The 16,873-nt window shown below is 37.8% G+C and overlaps 2 non-coding genes across 2 annotated transcripts; both read right to left on the minus strand.

Moving 5' to 3' along the window:
- Positions 1 to 3,516: 3,516 nt before the first annotated feature.
- On the minus strand, positions 3,517 to 3,598 carry TRNAS-GCU. The gene has a single exon. It is a non-coding gene; the product is annotated as a tRNA-Ser (tRNA).
- A 63-nt stretch (positions 3,599 to 3,661) lies between these two features.
- Positions 3,662 to 3,743, minus strand: TRNAS-GCU. Its single transcript has one exon. It is a non-coding gene; the product is annotated as a tRNA-Ser (tRNA).
- Positions 3,744 to 16,873: the final 13,130 nt, after the last annotated feature.

The raw sequence follows: 16,873 nt of genomic DNA on the forward strand, positions 1-16,873 counted from the left end.
CTGGAGGGGTCCACTCTGGCGGGGGACTCCGCCTCCAACGCGAAATCATGCCGCAGGGCCTTGAGGAGGCGCTTTGCAGCTTTCAGCATGGCAGGACATGGCGTGACAGGTCGGGTCTGAATGACATCAACAACCGGCTGCATGGTTGAACGGACCTCCTCTTCTTCCCAAGAGTTTTCCATATTTTCTTTCTGACGGGGTATAGGCGGATTGAACGGTGCGCGAGAGGCGAATCTGCAAGGGTTTCCAGTAGATCTTGGACCGACCGATCAGTCTAAGTATGTGTCAATGTGTATTAATATTCATATATGATATTTCGTTTTACAAATTAATTTTCTCATTCTAGTACTCCTAAGGCAAAGGTGATATAGGCAAATGACAAGAGTTTCTTAAGTTCCTGACAACATACATCATGATGTTCAAAAGTCATTCATTTAATTAGGGCGCCGTAGAAAAATTGGTTGTAGTGGTTGGAGCTGTCTACATTTTGAATAATCGTATATTTCTTGAAAGATCATTTGAAAGAATTGTGCTTAAAACTAAACAATCTAGGACTCTAATGGTAAAGTTTTCAATTTAAAAAGTAAAAGTTCAGGTAATTGATATGGTCGGGAACTTATTTCAACATGGACTAAAATACACAAGAAATCCGACACAATTTCGCCACCAACGCCTACCTGTCTGCATCAACATCGCTATTGTGGTTCTTGATATTTGCTTACTGATGGATTTAATTACCTGGGTGGACCCGAATCATTAAATCCGGATAAGAACGTAAATATAATATAAATAATAAATGGACAAAACGATGTCGTAAAGACCGTGAAGACCGTATATCGTGTTTATATGCCGTGAATTGGCTATTACAAGATTTGCTTTATTATAGAGTATGTAGGAAAATGATCAGATGTCCTAAAGAGAAGGTGAAGGGTTGGTTTTTATACAACCCCCACCCCTAACCGCCACCCCCTAAGGTGGGGGTGGTTAGATCCGCGTTGACCGTGCCCCCTTGACCAATTCCCAAGTCGGCCCTTTTTATGGTCGACCTCTCTACGGCCAACCCTTCGAAGTCGACACCTGCTCCTGGCCAAGGTCTCGTGGGCCGAGGCCCCGCGGGTTGAGGCTCATAGGTCGAGACCCCGGGTCTTGCTCCACCTCTACGGGTCGGCATGCTCCACCTCTCCGGATCGGTTCGCTCCGATCGTAATATATCCATCACTACTATTACTATAGCAATCAATTATATAATCTAGGTAGTTGTCTAACTCAAGTTTTTGCTTTTCTTTAGAGTAGAAACTATTTGTTAGTATCAATGATGAATACAGATCAGAGCAGCTAATTCAAGTAGCATTATTTCTGTTATGCTGATATATACATAATTTCCAAACAACTAACATATTGAGATATCCCTTCTGCATCATTCTCAAACTTTCCAAACTCCATTTTTAACAATCCTTATTACAAAGAATTTGAATTTAGAAAACATGTTCTTCATTTTCTAGCTCACAAATGTTTTTGATTAAGCCGTTGGTTGGCGCTCATCCCACAGCAAGAAAAATGCGTTTATGTTTAGGAGATTAATTAGCATTTATGTTTAAATTTGGCAATTAGGAGGTTAATTAGCATTTATGTTTAAATTTGGAGAATACTTAGTCATTCAATTACAAAATACTTCTTACCACTCCTGAACTCTGCCTCATGATGTGGCTTCCATCCATTGGATGCCCATGATTTGAATAATCACATCACTAATTAAAAAAGAAATTTAATAATTAATAAAACCAATCAGATGATTCCACATCAATAGGGAAAGAGTGTAGGGGAAATAAAAGAGGGGTATATATATATATATATATAGCATTACTCTAGTTTGTTTTTATAACTATGGGGTAGTTAGTCGACAGACCAACACTACCGAAAAACTACTCGAATATTGATGGAAAAGCATTTTATTGCCTCTGTGTGTATTTAGTGAGCTTAACCCTTGCACATGGCTCTAACAACATATTTATACATGAAAATTAAGCCTCCAGAGGGCAAGAAATCGGTCTAAACTAGAAAAGTAAATCAACAGTAAATGCATACAATTTCTTTCCTAATTGCAATACGATTTTCTATGATTTTTGCGAGATACGCTCTGAATTGTTTTTCATATATGGTGGTTTCCTTTAATTTTATGCTTGAAGAGAAACCAATCCATTATGGATGACAGACATGCCGTCTTAGCGACACTCCAAGCCTCTAGCTACTGACTTTCGATCCGGGCCAACGTTGCCCCTCACTGAATGACTTCACATGTCTGACTCTTCCACTCAACCATCACTACTGGAAATTATGGAATTTCCGACCACCTAAAAGTAATCTTAAATCAAGTCGAAAGCAAAATATAGTCGGAAATAGCAACAAAGGTTTTTCCGGATACCAAAAGTGGTCGGAACAAGGCTTTCGATTTGATTTAAGATCACTTTCAGGTGGTCGAAAATTTCATAATTTCCAGTAGTGCATCTGCCTGCCTACCCCATTCGACCATCTGCCTGACTCCTCGACTCGACCATTCACGTGAATCTCCCATTCGATCATCAGCCCGACTCCCCCATCTTTGAACAAGGCCTATCTTTGTAGGCATTAGTTTAGCTAGATTGCAACTCCACTAGCCAAAGAACTGTATGTTATTGGGCTACTAAACATGCACCGCATCTTCACAAACTAATGACTCGTATGCCTCAAAGCCAAATAGTCTTGTCATTGTTAAAGTTAACGTACTCAAAAGATAGTGTATCATTCTTCTCACTAAACACTAGCTTGGTTAGTGACAGCACACATCAATACCATTTCTTGTACTGCATTACAATTTTCATCACATAAATTGACAAATTGCTTGTGCCTACTAGAATACAATTTTAAACTATTACCCTCATCCCATTAACTAGCTTGGTTGTTTGCAAACATCGTTCACTATAAGAAAATATATAAATACCAAGGAATCTAGCAACATATTATATTTATAGCTAAGTTAACAACAAAATAGCGATAATTTGGCAAGAGACTAAATAGATAAATATTCACCACAAGAAAATATACTAAAATTACTGGATTTGTGTGTGCGTGTGTGTATTTATTTGGTTCAAATAAGTCTAAAAGTGCTTGATAAATGATAATGTACTACAAATTAAAGCAAGGTAGATATTTACTTATATACCTAAAATACCAACCTAAGTCATTTGGTAAGTGATAATTAATAATATATATTCAAGAGATTAATAAATGGAGTGATTGATTATTAGTTCTGTCAATTTTGAAATATTAAAAACAGTCTCTGTTGTGTTGTGATATAGTATATTATAAATTTAATATACAGTTTTGAAAAATTGATTCTGTTATGATAGTATATTATAGTATATTATGGAGTATAAATTTAATATACAGTCCACACTTGAAGCATTTTGCAACATTGGATGAACATGGAAAGGAGTATATTAAGCGTCATAAATAGTAACAAACAGAAGTTCATAATTCCGACGCCTGAGAGATTCGAACTCTCGCGGGGAAACCCCATGTACTTAGCAGGCACACGCCTTAACCACTCGGCCAAAGCGTCTTTATGTTATACTGCTTGTGAAGAATAATAATTGAAGGATAATAACAAACAAAAATGACATTACGACGCCTGAGAGATTCGAACTCTCGCGGGGAAACCCCATGTACTTAGCAGGCACACGCCTTAACCACTCGGCCAAAGCGTCATTACATTGCAACATTTGTGAAGAATAGTTCTGTCTATTTAGTAGATATAATATCATTTGATGGAGAAAATTTACTATGTAACCCAATTAAATGAAAGGATAACAGTGCAAATTTTTATTTTATTATTATTATTTTTTTTGATACTATTTGCAAAGATGGTAAAAAAGGTTACATAAATTGTGTAGTAATAAGACAATGATCATGTTTGGTAAATGACGGTTAGCTGCTAGCTGATTGGATTAATTAGAGGATATAACTAGTTAATAACATTAGCTGATTGTAGAAAAGTGTTTGGTAAATTAGCTGTTAGATGATAGCTGTTTGATATAATTTCTTTTTTTTTTTTTTCAAAAAAGCTAATTGAAAAAGTTGCTTTGAGCAGCTTTTTGAATTTTAGCATTTTGGAGTTACAAAAAGCTAATTAATCAAACACTTATATTGAATTTTTTAACCAAGTCAAACAGCTAATAGTAGTCAAATAAGTCAAAATTGACCTATAAGCTAACTATTTTACCAAACATGGCCAATATGTTTAAACAAGACAAAAGAATAATTATTTGTAGACCTCATTTACAAGAATGACTTGCATTAACCTAGGCGCCTCAGTAATTTTCTTCGACGCGACCTCCCCAACTCAAGTTGGCCTGCTTTTGTCGATCACGAGGCCGCGATTGGGTTTTTTCTTTTTCGTCACGGCTTCACGGGTTGAGTCGGATCCGCTCAATGTCCTATGTACTAAGTCCAATATATCCATCAAAATATTTATTTATTAAAAGAATTGATTCCATGAGGTATATATATATATATATATATATATATATATATATATATATATATATATATATATATATAACCTACGATGAGTATCTAAACATCTTTTAATATATACAATTTGAATGCTTATACATTTCATCTTTTAATTTATAAAATTTGAATGCGTATACATTTCATTGTTCTTGTACGATATATCTATTCATAGTAATAAGATTGCAATAACTATATATTCTAATACCATAAAAATATATTTGTGCACCATGATAACTTGTACCTAGATTTATTTTAATACTTATACTACCATAAAATGAAATTGAATAACAAGTCGCATATATTAAATGATATTATTAAATAAAATTGTAAATTAATTACAATGATACTTTGGTGGTGCAATAATGAAATTCAATGTGTATAAAATGAAAATTCAAAACTCAGACCGGATCCCTAGATGATCTGTAATATGTCGGCACGTGTGTGATCGTGAGACTCGAACGGTGATCCACACCTTATCTGGTGAACTGGCACCACATTCGATTCCGGCTCGATAAGGAGGGTTTTGGAGTCGCTTTGACCGAATATTTTAGTCTGAACCCTTCCTCGCTGAACTGATGTCAAGGCTCAGACTAGGGGGCTACTTGATTGGGAATATTCCCCGAGTATACTTCCATCTACGTACCGTGTACCTACTTAGTACCCGGTCAGGTCACCGAGAGGAATCATTCTCGACCTTGATAGACCAATAGCTTGATATTTCTGACCTAAATGCAACTAGAGCCTTCAAAAATGGGTTTTACCCGACGGGTCAACCCGTCCCGTCCCGCCGTAGGTAGGGGATGGGTTCTTGATTATTTCACCCGCCAGGAAGCGGGCTTTTAGCCCGCCCCGCCTGGGTCACGGGCCCAAGCGGGGCAGGTCAGGCGGGCCGCGGGTTTAGCCCGCGGCCTACTAATCTATATTAAAAAATATATACCGGGCAGCATGCTTCGCAATTCCCAATTTTCAAATCAATGATGATAGAGATCAAGGAGAAGAAGACCATGATATGAATGATATAATGGTTGATGAATTATGAGTTTTAGAAGTTTAGTATTTGCAAAACTATTTTATTTTAATTCCTAATGTAGAATAGAAACTTGAAAGTTTGGATAATTTCTATTAGTTGTTAGTTATTTTAATTTGTATTAATATTTAGTATTTAATACATGTTGTTAGTTTGCATGTCATTTTTTTAAATTAAAACACTTACACAATAGTGTAACTACAAGCCTACATTACAACAAATCTTTTCTACTTATAAAAAAATATTGGCTGGCGGGCTCGCCCGCTCCACCAGCGGGCGTTGGCAAGGCGAGGCGGGCCGGCCACATTCCAAGGCCGCTAAGAGGCGGGCTTTTTAGCCCGCCCCGCTACGGGGACAGGCTTTGGTGTGTTTTGGCCCGTCCCACCCCGCGTGACCATTTCGACGGCTCTAATTGCAACGACCGAGCTGAATCATGGTTGCAGTAGTACTTCGTTGTTTTGGGACCAACCGCGACCCGTTTAGGTCGGGACGTTCATCCCAAGTAGGGTTACTTGAGGATTTGGACCTAGGCTTCTAACTTTAACCCGATCACACCCCTAAGTGAATGGTCAGGAATATCAACACACATGGCTATCATGGTGTTGTTCTCGAACCCACCGACTGCATGTACGACACATGGCAGTTATGCCGAGAGCCTTGCATGTGACTCCTCCCAGTTCCTATAAATACCACATTAAATGCTTGTATGAGAGACTTTTTGAGCACTTTCTCCCTATAGTACTTACGACCTTGGGACCCTCTAACCCCCAGTCTTAACTACCTGAGCTACAACTTTACTATAATTTCTACTTATATACGTATTCGCAAGAGTATTTACCACATCATATATTATTGAAAAAGTAATATTTCTTGTTATATAACAATGATGATATAACATGAGACTATACCCTCTATAAAAAGAACTATTAATTACAAGGTAGAGAGTAATATATTTTACATTAAAATATTTATTGACTATAATTCATCCTCAACATGTTCAATGTAAGTATTAAACATTCCTATTCATGTAATCAACGACCTTCAGAGACAATAGAGTTCGTGATTGAAGAATAACACAAACTTATCTTTCTATCTAAATATGAAAGTGACAAAACAAAGTCATCAAAGCCTTCACTTCGTGAAATCGTCAAACCTACTGTGGAGAGAGTAAGTAATGACAATTATAGTAGAGCTACAGAGCGTTCCAAGTATCGAATAACTTGTCGAATGCCAGGTCTGAGTTCTGCATCTAGCAGAGAACACAACAACGCCTCTATAAACTTTGTCAAACCCCCCTGCACCCAATATTTGTTTGTCTGAAAAACCCTTTGTGGGAGTGTACAATTCTTTGTAATGGAACCTATGAGGTTCATATTCCTGTTCCCAGTCCTCAAGCAACTCTGCAAACTTCCTCTTCCTTAATACATAATATCCCACTCCAAAAGTGAAAGTTGGTTTTAGTGGGAGTGTTTAGTGAGTGTCGTCTTCTAGGAATGACTATAAAAGCATTGAATAGAGAGGAGTTAAACACGAGATCATTGAGTGTTTGAAAGCTAACCAAAAGGAATTGATCATTTGTATTGAGAACAAATATATGATAAAGCAATAGATTATGTAAAACACAATATTGAAGGGAAGGATTTAGATAAAACCATGCACTTTGCATAAATGCTACTAATGTTCTAAGTTTCTAAGCCAAGCAAAAATCAAGAATGAAAGTGAGGGAGTTTAGCAAGTGCCAATGCCATTCTCATGGTCACTGGTCTATCACCTAAGTTCACATCCCATTCTCATGGCAACTAGACTAGGTGAGGCAATTAAACAAATACCTTGTGTGCTCTTTCCCTTCCAACTCCCTTTCTCAAGAGTGAGTTAGAAATGTGATAGGTTTGACTATGGTGAATCCCGACTCTCATAGGTGAAACACCAAATCCAAAATCCTCATGCAATGTTGGGCCCTAATCGTACAAGAGCCAAAATAATTCACCAAATTCACAATCAAATTCATTCTAAAGATATTGCAAGCCCTAGATTTTCCAATTTAATTCATGTTGACATTCATACAAAGCAATTCAATCTAAATCCCTAACTAGTTTAACTACTCATAATGGAATTGATAAACTACAAGAAATTAAAATAATGCACAATGAATTCGACTTCAGACGTAATTTATAAAGTGCAAGAATAAGAAATAGAAACCCTTACTTTATTGAATGTCAATTCGAAATAGAAGTTGAAAGTTGCAGTTGCGTACAATAATCTTCCTTTAAATCTTCCAAAAGATGATGAAATACAATGTGTTGATGTTCTAAATGGTGTAAGTGGAGAGAAAATGTAAAGGAAAATTTCAAAAATTGAAAAGTTGTCTGAAAATAACGCCTAAAACTATTTTTACTTTTGGAATCGCGCCCTTTTAACCGCTTCCAAAATGCCTGGTCGGATGGAGGTCACGACGTTACCTTCACCGTGACCAGGCCAAAGCCTCGCAAGTCTCAGGATGTCACGCTGCAAGTCACGGCGTGACCAGCAGCGTGACGCCTAGGATCATCAAAGTAGTCTGCAAGTCACGATGGAGGTCACGCCGTGACCTTCATCGTGACATGCAGACTACTTTCAGATGGTTAGCCTGTCACGTTGCAGGTCACACCGTGACCAGCAGACCATGTGAAAGCTGACCAGAGTGTGACGCTTTGGCTTCTCCTTCGCTCCGATGCTCCGTTGATTCTTGCTATGATTTTGCCCTTCCATCTTTGAATCACTTTTCTTTAATATCATCATGATTTGTCCTCATTTCGAATTCATGTATGCCCTAGTCTACATTTCCTTTCCTCAAGCCATAAACACCTGAAATATGCTTCATTCTTGCTCAATCACCTAACATTCACTCAGAAATTAGAACAAATGAAGAATAATTATGGACTAATTCAAGGCTTATCAAAAAGCAATAATAATCAGAGAAAATATCGTAATCACAGACACCCCAATGCCTAGAAATCTAGATTTTCACTTAGGCTCCACTCGTGGAAGGTTTGGAAGTTTAGAGGGATCAAGTTCTTGAGCAATGCCATTCATTTTGAAGCTCCACCCAAGAATATATTGGGTTGATACTGCTAAACCAGTGGCTGCGGTGAAGCCAATTGAAACGGTCTCGAGTATGTCCAGAGAAATATCATAGCGAAAAGACAAAAGATGCTTACTTGGTTTACTGACACTCAGAGGAACCACAGTGACATTCATTTGCTTAGCCATCCCATCATATTCTACCCAAGCTTGTATTGGCTTGCCGCTGCCAAGACTAAAGTTATGAAGTTGGTTGCCTTGATAGTAGCCTGCTGATTTTGCTTCAACTGATATCAAGCAGTTGATATCAATTCCCACATTGTTGTTATCAATGTCATTATGGTCAGGATTCTGGAGGGTATCGAGCTCCACTGGCACCACATCGTTGGTAGCATTGCCATTGAAGGTCGTTTCATTGAAACGACCGAAATATGGGTTGGGTAGTGCTCTTAAAAGACCTCCAGGTTGTGTAATCGCATATAGAATGTCGTGAGTTATCCAACTCGAATTCTGGGGCACCATAGCACAGACAAAGGTGGTGGAGAAGGAGAAAGTGGAGCCGTTGGATGAATTCTTGAAATTGATAGGCATGGGGTAAAAGGCACGACCTTTCTGCAACATGGTTTCATTTGTTGAACCCGTTGAATGTGAACTCATGGCCTCTAGATGTTGTAGAGCAGCATTGTAACACCCCTAATTTTTTTTAAAACTTTTAAAACTTATGAAAGAAAGGCAAATCTATTATAAATTCCCAAATAGAGCATAAACTAAACATAATAGTCGGGGTGCTATGTCACACCTGAGCTGGAGGGCTCAGATGCACAGGCTAAACTATCCAAACATAAGAAATCCTCAAATCAATATTCGATACAACTTCAAGGCACGCAGGCCGATAATTGAACTAATCTAACTAAGTCCAGGCTCTGACTAGCGCGCTCCAAAGCTAAGGCTCGTTACCTAAAAAACATTCGGTATAACAACCGTCAGCAAATAATGCTGGTAACCCACTCCAACGCGTTAAGTACAGTATAAGTAGATATATGAAACTCATTTTGAAACTGGAATACATATATACTTTAGAGACTCTAATTTAAATCCGAGAGTAGACTCAATCAAGCAATAGCATGTACTTTCAACACAACTAGACACAACCAAAGAGATTCTAGCATGCATCCTAAGGTCACATGACTACGCAATACCAACCATATCATTACTCAGTCATCATCACACAACCAACAACAAGACACGCAATGGTGTGCACACATACGGTGGTGCCGCAGGACCAATCGCATGCCCATACATGATGGTCAGCGCATATAGCTCTGACACTGCCCTGCAGCACTTTAACTTGTACCGCAGCACAAGGGTATTGATCGCAACCAATCAATGAACTGCAGTTCATTCATATCATAAACGTTTGATCGCAACCAACAGCCCTATTATCATGTATGTCTGATCGCAACCAGATTATGGACCGCAGCCCTATATATATATATATATATATAACAGCCGATTGTTCTCAACCAATCCTGTTGAGAATGTGTGGCTCAAATAATTACACATGGACCATTTCACCATGTCGGCGTCTTCCAGTTACCATGAAGCTAGCAATTTTCTCCACGTTGCACTCCATCCACGTAGCAACTGGAACACGTTCCTCCTTAATGCCTCATTTTTCTCTCATTTAGAATAGTATAAATAGCTTTGCTTTCATTTGTAATAACACATCAAATTGAATTCATTTCCTTCTCTTTTTATTTCTCACGTAGAGTATATATATATATATATATATATATATATATATATATATATATATATATATATATATATATATATATATATATATATAATATTTTCCCAATTCATAATTTCATAATTTCATAATTTGTCATTTATATATTTTCCCTATTTATATTATTTAATTTCTATAATTCTCAATTTTCGATTCTTCGCTTCCGCATTATTCCGCTATATTCCTAACAAGTGGTATTAGAACGATTTAATTGAGAGTTATTTTCAAAGATGTCGACGATTACCAAGTTCGATATCGAGAAGTTCGACGAGAAAATTAGTTTTTCTATCTGGAAGGTTCAGATGGAAGTCATTCTAACCCATAACGGTTTGAAGAAAGCGCTAGTTGGGAAGAAGAAGAAACCGGCTACAATGACAAATGAAGATTGGGAAGATTTGGATGACAAGGCACGTTCAACCATCCTTTTGTGCTTGTCTAAAGAGGTTCTACGTGAGGTAGTAAGTGAGACGACTGCGTCAGATTTATGGTCCAAGCTAGATACGCTTTACATGGCCAAAACTCTGGCGGACACGCTATGCCTGAAGGAGCGTCTGTACATAATCCGTATGACGGAAGGTACTTCTATTAAATCTCACTTGGATGAATTCAATTCTATTTTATTGGACTTGGAAAATATTAATGTCATAATTGAAGATGAGGATCACGCTGTTTTATTGCTTGTCTCTCTCCCTAAATCATACAAGCATTTCAAAGAAATTATGCTGTATGGTAATAGTATTGATACCCTTACTTTCGACAGTGTTAAGTCAAACCTATTGTCCAAAGAAAATTTTGACTTTGAAATTAAGTCTGAGGACAAAGGTGAAGGCTTGACCGTAAGGGGTCGTTCACTTGAATCAGGGAGTAGCAATAAAAATTCTAGATCCAAGTCCAAAGGACGTAAGTCCAACAAATCCTGTAAGTACTGCAAGAAGCATGGTCATGATGTGACTGAATGCTTTAAGTTGAAAAACAAGCAAGAGAGAGAAAAGTCCGCTGAAGTTAGTATTGTTGAAAGTGATTCAGAAGGCGATGTTATGTTATCTGTTAGCTCCGGTTGCAAACAGAGCGAAACCGAGTGGATTCTGGACTCTGGTTGTACATTGCACATGTGTCCTCACAAAGACTGGTTCATCTCTCTGGAACCGGTTGATGGTGATGTTGTCTTGCTGGGTAATGATACTCAATGCAAGGTTATTGGAATTTGAAGTGTGCAGATTAAAATTCATGATAACGTTATCAGGACTCTTACCAATGTTCGGTATATTCCTGATTTGAAACGTAATCTGATATCCTTGGGCACCTTGGAATCTCTGGGGTGCAAGTACATAGCTGAAGGTGGAGTTCTGAAAGTCATAAAAGGCTCTCTTGTTCTCTTGAAAGCTTCTCGTTCTGGAAGTTTGTACGTCTTGCAGGGCAGTACTGTGACAGGTTCAGTAGCGGTATCCTCATCGATGTCTGATGCGGATCTCACTCAATTATGGCATATGCGTCTGGGACATATGAGTGAGAAAGGCATGCATCTCTTGAGAAAGAAAGGCCTCCTTGCTGGTTCAGGTACGGGTAAATTACAATTTTGTGAGCATTGTATTTTTGGGAAACAAAAGAGGGTTAGTTTCTCTACTGCTACACACCGTACCAAAGATGTATTGGAATACATACATTCTGATTTATGGGGACCAACTAAATTTCAGTCTGTGGGAGGCTGTAGATATTTTATGTCTATTATTGATGACTTTTCTCATAAGGTCTGGGTCTATTTCCTGAAACATAAAAATCATGCATTTTCTATTTTCAAGAAGTGGAAAATACTTGTTGAGACTCAGACAGGTCAAAATGTCAAGAAGCTCAGGACAGACAATGGCTTGGAGTTCTGTGAGTCAGATTTCAATGACTTTTGTGCGGCAAATTGAATCGCCAGGCACAAGACCTTGCCTGGTAAACGCCAGCAGAATGGTGTTGCCGAACATTTGAACAAAACTCTATTGGAAAGAGCTCGTTGTATGCTCTCTAATGCTGGGTTATGGAAACGGCGTGATTTTTGGGCCGAGGCCGTTTCTACTGCTTGTTATTTGGTAAATAGATCTCCACATTCATCCCTTGATTTCAAAATTCCAGGAAGTTTGGTTAGGTAATCCTATTGATTACTCTATCTTAAGAGTTTTTGGATGTTCTGCTTATGCTCATTCCAGTACGGGTAAATTAAACCCGAGAGCTGTCAAATGCATTTTCCTTGATTATGCCTCTGAGTCAAAAGGGTATCGTCTATGGTCTCCTGATTCTCAGAAAGTCATTCTGAGTCGAGATATCACTTTTGATGAAAATGCACTACTTTCTCCTGGAAAAGCTCCCAGTACAAGTGAGACGCAAAGTACTGGTGAGAAGGTGGAGTTTGAGTTCAGGCCTATTGATAGTGTTACTACTGCTGATGATAATACTAAAGATGATGCATCTACTAGCATCGCACCTCTCGTCGAGCCACAACGAGAGTATTCCATTGCTATGGATCGGCCTAGTTGGACAATTAAAAAACCTGCTAGGTATGCTAGTGATGATGAAACCAACATGGTTGCTTATGCTCTTTCAGTCGCATAGGAGGTCGATGGTGATCCATCCTGCAATTTTGAGGCTCTTCCTATTATTAAGTTCAAGCAATGCTTGAGCTTAGTCGGCTGTTCCAGTTGTTAATTCCCACAATGAATTTGATCCAAGGTGGAGATTGTTGAGAATGTGTGGCTCAAATAATTACACATGGACCATTTCACCATGTTGGCGTCTTCCACTCACCATGAAGCTAGCAATTTTCTCCACGTAGCAACTGGAACACGTTCCTCCTTAATGCCTCAATTTTCTCTCATTTAGAATAGTATAAATAGCTTTGCTTTCATTTGTAATAACACATCAAATTGAATTCATTTCCTTCTCTTTTTATTTCTCACGAAGAGTATATATATATATATATATATATATATATATATATATATATATATATATATATATATATATTTTCTTGTGTAATTCTCTTTTGAGAGATTAATATATATATTTTTTATATTTTCCCAATTCATAATTTCATAATTTGTCATTTATATATTTTCCCTATTTATATTATTTAACTTCTATAATTCTCAATTTTCGATTCTTCGCTTCCGCATTATTCCGCTATATTCCTAACAAATCCAAATGCCTGTATAGCCGGCCGACCGATCGCAACCGGCCGGGTTAATACCCGGTGGTTCTCTCACCAGATAGTCATTATAGCTAATTGATCGCAACCAATTGGGGTATCATGCACAATCAACATAGAAGCCATACAACATGCAACCCATATTAACACATACGAGGGGGAATCATCGGGGAACACTTGTCTTAATATAACTCATACGTAACAAACCATGTTAAACCACTCATGACACTCCTACGGGATCAAACACCTTCCTCCTAGGCCAACGGGATACCAATTCAACTAGCATGCAATACACAAGACTCTTTTATCCTAAGAACGGCACCTGAAACATCAAACTAGACTCACACACGACAAACAGGGTACAACGGGACACGGGGAAACATAAAACGGGGAAAAATACTACGAACCACGCCGGAATTCCAGCGGGTAGGTGGCGGGTGGAGGACCACCCGCCGGCGGCGGGTTACTATACCAGCGGGTGGCCGGCGGGCAAACCACCGCCCGCCGGCTGCCCGCTGGAACAGTAGAACCGGGCAGCGGGTAGGTGGCGGGAGGTCAGTCCCCCACCTACCCCCCATTGATACCCAAGCAACTTTATGGTCCCGGGATCCTTTGTGGAACCCGAAACCATGTCCAAACACATTAAAACACATAACGACAACACCACGTATTCAATTAACGAATTTAAACCAAGAATCACAACCGATACGTTCAGACACGATTCCTAATCATGTCAAGACCTAACACGAATCATATAACGGTTCAGGAGCATCCGGAACCACAAGAACATCAAGAAGTCTATATGCAAGTCCTAAACACAAGTCCTAGGCTAGACTCAACACCCGATCATGCATAATCCCACGCAAATAAACCAAGAACATCATAATACGAATTTCACGATATAACCCTAGGGCTCTAGACACAATCGAAATACGAGATCATTCATATAATTAATCATAGCATCAAGAACATCAAGATTATCACATAAACATCAAGATTATCACATAATCATCAAGATTATCATATAAACACAATATAAATCCTAGGCAAAGCTCTATCAAGACTCAAGCACAGAATCGTATATCAAAGGAGCCAATGAATAAGATATAGCGAGGAAAATAGGTTTTGTTGAGACATGGGTTACCTCTTAGCCTTAATCAATATCCCTGGCTACTAAGGTTCTTTCTCTAAGATCTTCTTCCCATGGGTTCTCCTACGTTTGGTGACAGGGGAATTCCTGGAAATATCTTGTGTGGTAGAATCAATTGTGGTGGGATTTCTAAGTGCTTCCTAAGTCCTTATATATATTTAGGAGTCCTAACTAGGGTCTGAATGGTAAGGATTCACTTATTCTATTCCTTATAGGATTAAGGGATTAGTTTAAGGGTGAGGGCCCATGATCCATGGTGGACCACCTTAATTAATTAAGGGGATCCTAACCCAATCAAATCTTTTCTAATTATTATTAATGGTAATCAATTACATAATTAGTCCGGGTTAAAGGCCGTAACACGGGGTGTTACAAGCATAGTTGAGCAGTAGAGATGACTACCATCACTAAAAGCTTGAGGGGCATCATTGCATCCCAGCAGAAATGTTAGGATCAACATTTGGCCATGTCTGCTGAACCATTGAGTCACCGTGATTTACAGCTTCCCACAATGCTCTGTCGGGTCGGAGTATGGGGGGCCCTTGGGGTTGGGGACTCAACCTTTTGGGAGAAGAAATGTTAGGATCAAGCGCCACACATTTCCCCTACCAGCCAGTCTTAATTGCTCTTGTTAGGACTTGGGCAATCGCAATCGTTATGTTGGGGAACCGTGTCCACCTTGCAATTACTGAACTCTATGTTCATAATTATAAAGTTATATATTCATAATTTTTGAACTTCATATTCATAATTATTGAACTCTATATTCACAATTACAGAACTCTATGTTCATAATTACTGAACTATATGTTCATAATTTTAAAGCTATATATTCATAATTTTTGAACTTCATATTCACAATTATTGAATCTCTATATTCATAATTACAGAACTATACGTTCATAATTATGTTCACAACTCTATGTTCATAATTATAGAACTATATGTTCATAATTTTTGAAATATATATATATATATATATATATATATATATATATATATATATATATATATATATATATATATATATATATATATATATATGTATGTATGTATATAAAATTATGAATAGTTTTGGAATCGTGTCCACCTTGCAAGGTGGACACAGTTCCACAACATAATTTGACGGGCACTCGTTATACCTGGTCCACAGTGCACTGTGGACCTTGGTCCATACACATAATTTGACTTCATAATTTACAGAATTCATGTTAATAATGGCACATAATTTACGTTCATAATACACATACACAAACATAATATAATGAACATGAATTATGTACATTACGAACATGAATTATGTACATTATGAACATGAATTCTGTACATTATGAATATGAATTCTGTGTATTATGTTAAGTGTTTATGTGTCTTCATTATATTGTGTTTATGTGTATGTGTTTATGAACATAAATTCTCTACATTATGAACACGAATTCTGTACATTATGAAGTCAAATTATGTGTATTGGACCAAGGTCCACAGTGCACTATGGACCCTGATCCACGATATAAATTGTCGGACTTGGGTTGATACCAGTTACTACTACCCTATAAGTTATAGCATGGCCGGATTTTTGGCCGTGCAAGATAGGCAACATCACAGGGTCTCAATTTTTAGAGGGTCCAATATTTATTTTTGACCTAGCTACTTAAAAGAAATAAAAAATAATAATCTAAAGTTAATCCTAAACTCATCAATTTTATCTCAAATCACTTCTTTTTCCTAATAATTAGGATCTAATTAATTGAACATTGAAAAACCATTCTGTTTCTCGGGGTTATTGGTACATATGCTACTTTTAGTTGCCTTAGCTTTAATTTAAATTGGAAGTAAATTGAATTAGGAAGTGTGATTTTTGCATTCAACTGTTGTTACACCGTCCATACTTATTTGAAGTAAAAAATCATATCTTTTACGGTATTGATTTTAAGTATTGCGCTTATACTTTTGGTAGGGCCTCATTTATTTATAAGAACAGGGCCACAAAAATTCAAAACCAGACTCTGGTTATAGTTAGCTAGTAGCAAATTAGGCGCAATCACACATTTTTGAGAGCCAGGTGCTGGAGTTGAACCTTTACCAAGCCTCCGTCCAATAATCTTC

Source organism: Ipomoea nil, unplaced genomic scaffold (assembly GCF_001879475.1).
Source record: "Ipomoea nil cultivar Tokyo-kokei standard unplaced genomic scaffold, Asagao_1.1 scaffold2805, whole genome shotgun sequence".
NCBI lineage: Eukaryota > Viridiplantae > Streptophyta > Magnoliopsida > Solanales > Convolvulaceae > Ipomoea > Ipomoea nil.